At 45.4% G+C, this 6,662-nt stretch overlaps 1 pseudogene; it reads left to right on the plus strand.

Annotated features, from left to right (window-relative positions):
* Positions 1-4,593: 4,593 nt before the first annotated feature.
* On the plus strand, positions 4,594-5,418 carry LOC142449120 (N-lysine methyltransferase KMT5A pseudogene; annotated as a pseudogene).
* Positions 5,419-6,662: the final 1,244 nt, after the last annotated feature.

The following is a 6,662-nucleotide window of genomic DNA, read 5'->3' on the forward strand; positions in this document are numbered from 1 at the left end:
GAAACATATTTCCAAGAATGGAATTGCAGATATGATAAATGTATGATGTGTAATGGAGAGTACTTTGAAGGTGATAGGTTGTTTCGTAAAAATAAAAATTAAATACATAGCTTTAGGGAAAAAATTCCAGCATTTTGGGGTACCCCCATCTATATGCTATTACTATATTTTTGAGAATACCTTATAACTCCAATTCCTTGTCATAATTAATAATTTCGTGGGTTTTTTAAATATGTATTTTTTGTTTTGATTTGAGTGAATGTCTACAAAACAAGTTCATTTTAAATTCAACAACTCATACACATATTGTTTTGTGCAGTTAGTTGCAACACCCACAATATAACAACACTTTTCCCACTTCCTCCCTGGGTTTATAATCTCCCTCTGTCTTCTTATTCACGTCCTTCTTACCTCCTGTGCTTTCTCCCTGCCTTTTGATGTGCAATGGTTCCTTGCTCTAACATCGCCTTATCCTACCTAGCATTGGCTGAGAGATTGAAAGCTGTCTTTGTTGTGTTTTGTTTCAATATATCTAGGCAATGGTGTGAGCATGTTGCTTAGGTCACTAGCTTGGGGCTTCTCATCACTTGCCCCAGTGTGGATTGGGAGCAGGTGGGAGAGTGGGCGTGCGTCTCTGAAAATGCAGGGCAGGCGTCAGTAGAGTTTGGGCTACGCGTGATATTGACCCAGTGACGCTGGAGTGGGTGGAGGCACTTGCCCCATGGACAGGATGACAACTATAAAGGGCCTCCCTGGATAGGATTGCGGACTCTGTGCTTCTAGCAAAGGGGGGGGTACAAAGGGGGAGACCTATGAAGAAATAGGAAACAGGGCAAAAGGGGCAACACAGTAATAGCGCAAGTGGCTCGGTAGCCACCCAGCAAAGCTGTGACGGAAATGTAGCACTCACTCTGCTTGTGCGCCTACCACATGGTGTAGAGGCTGGGTGGGTGCTAGTGAGCAGGAAGGTGGTAGAGTAGGAAGGCAGGGTGGGGCCTGGGAGCCAGGCACCAATTCAGTCAGAATAACAACAACAACAACAACAACAAAAGTGGAGGGAAAGACAGGGGAGAAATAACAAGGAGGGGAGATCTAAAAAGAAAGGGGTGGAAAATGTTTTGAAAATGATGGAGGCAGTAATTGTGCAATTATGCTTGATCTAATTGAATGATGGGTTGTTATATCTCTAAGAGCTCCCAATACAATGACTTTTTAAAAAAGAAAGGGGTGGAAACTGTGCAAGTGTTAGCTCCCAAATAAAGCTGCATTTGGGACGCAAAGTTAACTCTGGGGGAAATCACACCAATATCCCTAGAAACACAGGGGCTGAGCTGACACAACATACCAGAGAGATGGGGTGGGGTGGGTGGGTGGCCCACAGGTAGACATTCAGACAGAAAGGGTGGGTGGGTGGCCCACAGGTAGACATTCAGACAGAAAAAGGGGGTCAAAAATAGAAAAAAAAAAGCACAACAAAAGAAACCAAAACAGGAAAAACAAGAGGGAAAGAAGGAAGAACTAAGGATAAAGGGAAAAAAGAGGAAAAGACTAAAAAATAAAAGCAGCACAGCACTAGGTAAAGTGCTGACTGCCACAGAAGGCCGGGCAGCAATGCAGAGCCTGCTCCACCAGACCAGAGGGGTCAAGAGGTGGGGGGGCAGGGCAAGAGAAGAAGTTGGAGAGAAAAAGAAAAGCAGAGAGAGGGGGAAGAACTAAAAAGAAAGACAAAGAAGTGGGCGGGGGGGATTATAGTGGGGATGGACAAAAAACAGCACATTACTGGCCAGTAGAGGGATCACAGGGAGCTTACACAGGTAAGCCATGCCTCTCTGGCCACTGCGAACTGCCCTGGCACACCTCAAAACATATCTTAACGCATCACTTGAATTAGCCCTGCTTCTGCTATTGGGCTATGAAACAAGCCCAAAGTATATTTTAATACGTCAAGGTCACTTTCCGTGGCAAGAGAAATAGAGAAATACGATTCTACAACCAAATACTACAAACCAAACTTACCAAAGTCTAGTTAGCAGCTGTAATAACATGAAGCCATCTGCAATCCCATATTTAAGTATGCAAATGAGGAAAAGCAAACTGTCGTGTTCAATGCAAGATCTTAAATTCTGCATTTCTCCTTTCTAGCTTTCTATCTGTTTAAGCCTCCTATTCTCTTAGACACGGCTGGTGGATTATTTCATCAAGTGGTTACTGTGTATCTGGGGATGCAGGCGCAGATTTGATGGACAGGAAGAACCCGCTGATGCCACTCAGCGCTTTCTCATTCTCTTTAGACTCTGAGCCTCCTTGTGGATTTGCCTTCCTGAAATACAGGCCAGCTCGTTATTTATTTCCTCCATTCCCATTTTCAGGCTGATAATTATCATAAATTGATACTTATGATGGGCCCTTCAGCCTAAATCTAGTTCTATGCCAGCACCAATTAGTAAATGGCCTCATTCGGCTTTATCCAAACCTGACGTTATCTGACATGAAATCTTCCACTTGCCTTCCTCCTACACATTCTTTCTTCTGACTCAGTCTCCAGACATTTCCTTTGCGTCTTATCAACAAGAGAGCTTGCCGGCATGTTTCAGATCTCTGTTCTGTATCCAGCTCTATGCTTCCCCAGGACAATCCCTAATCCACTTTCTTTACAACCATGGCAGTATATTCGTGGATATCACCTTGCTTAGTCAAGGGTCTTAGCTTCAAATAACAGAATCCCCACAATCTGGATCACTGACAGAATCTTCAGAACAGTCAGAAACCCAATTCTGAAGCTCAGTGCACTCAGGGACAATACCTATCCAGACCACAGGTGCTGCTCCCCTGGCAGCTTCAGTGTCACAACGCCTTCCTCCTGTGGAGATGTCTGAGGACCAGAAGCCCTGCCATTGCTGCTTTCAAAGGACAGATATCGCCATCCTGATACTGGACACGTGGCCAGATTCTCTCCGGTGAATTCATTTCTCATGCTGGTTCCCAATTATGGCACAGGCACATCTGAATGGTATGACCTGGTTCATAATGCCGGTACCCTAGGGAGACCAGGAATGTAAATTTTCTGAATGGAAGTCTGTGTAGCTAAAATTCAAAATGTAAGTAACTATCATAATATAGGAAGACATTTAACAATGTCTGGCCACCTCATATCATGTTGTACAATCACCACCAGGCCTGTTGCCAATTTTTTCCTCCTCTATAAATAGAAATTCAATGTTGGTTGGTTTTTGTTTTTCAAAAACATATTGAGCTACAACTAACATATCATACAATTCAATAGTTCAACTCATATCAATCATCATTATTTAATTCTTCTTAAAAACAAAACAATAATAGCTACAACAAAACTTCATGGGTTCTCTGTCTCCTCAAGATAAGTACAAACTGCTGAAATGAAATGAGAGGGCTTTGTGTGTCTACACCCACTACTACAGAGTTGATTCCAACTCACAGCGACCTTATATCGTGTTTCCAAGACTGTAAATCTGTATGGGATCCCACAGCCTTATCTTTGTCCCACGGTGGCCGCTGTGTTTGAGTTGGTGACTTTGCAGTTAGCTGCTCCTTACTTAGCCAACAGCATCACTGGGGCTCCTTGGCATGTCTTTATCTCTCCTCTGTTCACCCCACACTATGACTTTACACTCCTAGAAAACTAAAGCCTGGCAACATTGAACCACCCACATGCATTCACTTAACTCGTGGCTTGTGATACATGATCCGCCATTATTGCTTGAACGTTTTCACTCTGTCTAGCATACTTTTCCCTCTCTGCCTTCAAATCCGTCCTCAGAAAGTGGATGCCGATCTTTGGACAATTCACTAAGAAAAAACAATAATGGCATTCCGGTGTCAAGGGACTTAGCAGGCTAAAGAAGAGATGTAAACAAACAGAGTAAAAAAATAACGATGTATAAATTACAAAGGGCACCTGAGGGAGGGGGAGCGGGGAGGGAGGGGAAAAAAAGAGGACCTGATGCAAAGGGCTTAAGTGGAGAGCAAATGCTTTGAGAATGATTGGGGCAGGGAATGTATGGATGTGCTTTATACAATTGATGTATGTATATGTATGGATGGTGATAAGAGTTGTATGAGTCCCTAATAAAATGTAAAAAAAGAAAAGAGGAGAAAAAAATGATTAGGGCAAAGACTGTACAGATGTGCTTTATACAATTGATGTATGTACATGTATGAACTGTGATAAGAATTGTATGAGCCCCAATAAATTGTTAAAAAAAAAAAAGAAAATGATTAGGGCAAAGAATGTACGGATGTGCTTTATACAATTGATGTATGTATATGTATGGATTGTGTTGTATGAGCCCCTAATAAAATGTTAAAAAAGAAAAAAAGAAAAAAAATTAAAAACCACTACTGACGTCGTGCTGCGATGATCATACTCCTGTAGAGCTCTCTCCAGGAACACCATATGTTATGAATTGAGGAGTGGGCAGACAGGAAGTAGAAAGCGTGTGTGCAAACAACACCCTCGGAAGTTAGCTAGAGAGGGAGCTAAAAAATGCAACTGTAGCTGAAAGGGGCTTGGGGGACAAAGAAAACCAGACTTTGTCAAAGTAGAGAGACCTTGGAATGTGCTGCCCACTTCAGGAAGAGAACTCAGTTGCACGTCATGAAGTCAAATGCCAGGGGAAACCGTTAGCCGGAATCTACCGGAAACGAGACGAAAAGAGAAACATTGGGAGCGAACTCCGGAGCCCCGAGAACTCCGAGGATCAGAAGGTCAAAGACAGCAAGAGAGGCCCACTGGTCCCTTTTCCAAACCAAAAATCTGAAGCAGCAGAACCTCCCCAAACCCCCACCTCGACTGGTGGTTCCACCAACGGAGCCATCACCAAGCCCCCCTGAAAAAGCCCGGCAAGGGCAAACCGTCCTCTAAGAAAAAAACTTCAGGAAAAACACCACGGAACCGCAAACTCACAGACTTCGACCCTGTCCGAAGGAGTTCCACTAAGAGCCAAACAGAGCTGCAGTCTGAAGAGAGGAGGAGAATGGACGAGCTGATTGACAGTGGAAGAGAAGAAGGGATGAAGATTGACCACATCGATGGCAAAGACCAGGGGGTGACTGCCACCAAGCAGTTCTCCAGGGGCGAGTTTGTGGTGGAGTACCACGGGGACCTCATTGAGATCACCGATGCCAAGAAGCGGGAGGCCGTGTAAGCGCAGGACCCCGCCACGGGCTGCTGCATGTCCTATTTCCACCATGAGCAAAACCTACTGAGTGGATGCCACCCGCGAGACACTCCGGCTCGGGCGACTCACCAGCCACAAGTGCGGGAACTGCCAGACGAAGCTGCAGGACATCAATGGCGTCCCGCACCTCATCCTGGTGCTGTATGACTTCAGGGACGGCAGCAAGGCATCCACCGAGGCCTACCCGTGGCTGAAGCATTAACCCTCCGGTCCCTCGCTGGACAAAGTGCCCTCAAAGGGAGTCGGCATTCTTATTTTTTTTTGCCTACCACCCTCCTTTTTTTTTCTTTTTTCCCTTTTTACACACTTAAATCTTAGTGGATGACTTCAGATGTTTTTTAAATATATAGAGAGATGCCTTTCACTGTAGTATTTAAATAATCTGTCACAGGTTTCCAAGGTGGGCTTGTACAGATAGCTTTAAATTACCAAAACTTTGATATCCATGTTGTTTTTTTGTACCTTTTTTGCATACAAGCGGAGCATTTGTGCTTCCCCTACACGCAGTCCCAGACCACCCCGCACAGGTTTTAGCAGAAAGAAGCAAACAGGGATGACTAAAGCAGAGAGGTTCCGCCCACCTCGGACCCATGAGCCAGGACTCCACTCCTCACCGAAGCCCCGCCCCCGACGGCAGGTGGACGCAGGAAGACTCCAATGCCGCATGGACGCCGGGACATCTCCAAGTTCTTGCTCTCCCTGCGCACGCTGAAGCGTATGGACATTTTTAAAGAAGGTTTTGCAGTAAGCTAGTCTTCCCCTCTGCTTTCTCCAAAGCTTGCTGCTGCCCCGGCGTCAGCCGGCGGGTCGTCACTCTTCCATAAGCTGCCGCTTTTTTCCTTTTTATTTTCAGACCTCGAAGCAAATCAGGGAAGGTCATCAGACTGGACGCGACATGGGCCCGGGAAGGGTGGAGCGGCTCTCGCCTCTGCCCACCCCACCCCCGCCAGGACAGGTTTCCAGAAATTGGGTTTAACTCTTTATAGAAATGTGAACACTGAATTTATTTTAAAGAAAAAAAGACGACGAAGAAAAATCATTAAAAAAAATAAAAGACAAGGTGGGGAACACCATGGAAAACAACTTATATGTACATAGATCTTGAAATAAGTGAAATTGCAGCTTGTGGGGGTGGGGGTGGGGGATGGGGATTTTATTTTGGGGGGGCTAGGAAAGATTTGAGATGGTACTCTATTCTAATCAAAATTAAATTTTGTAGTGGGCCCCGGAATGACTTCCCTGCCCTCCTTCCCACCCCACCTGATTATGTTGGGTGGAAAGGACCAGACCTGCTGCTGAAGCCTTGTGTGTGACAGATCACCTGGTCGCCTTCCTGTGAAGGAGCAGCCATCAAATGACAGGTGAATCTACTAGTCTGGATGTATGGGGCCCACCCTATGGCCACCTCTCCCAGCCTCAGGCAGGGTGCCAGGTGCCATAGGGCAG

The sequence above is a fragment of the Tenrec ecaudatus genome, chromosome 5, assembly GCF_050624435.1.
Source record: "Tenrec ecaudatus isolate mTenEca1 chromosome 5, mTenEca1.hap1, whole genome shotgun sequence".
In the NCBI taxonomy this organism is placed as follows: Eukaryota; Metazoa; Chordata; class Mammalia; order Afrosoricida; family Tenrecidae; genus Tenrec; species Tenrec ecaudatus.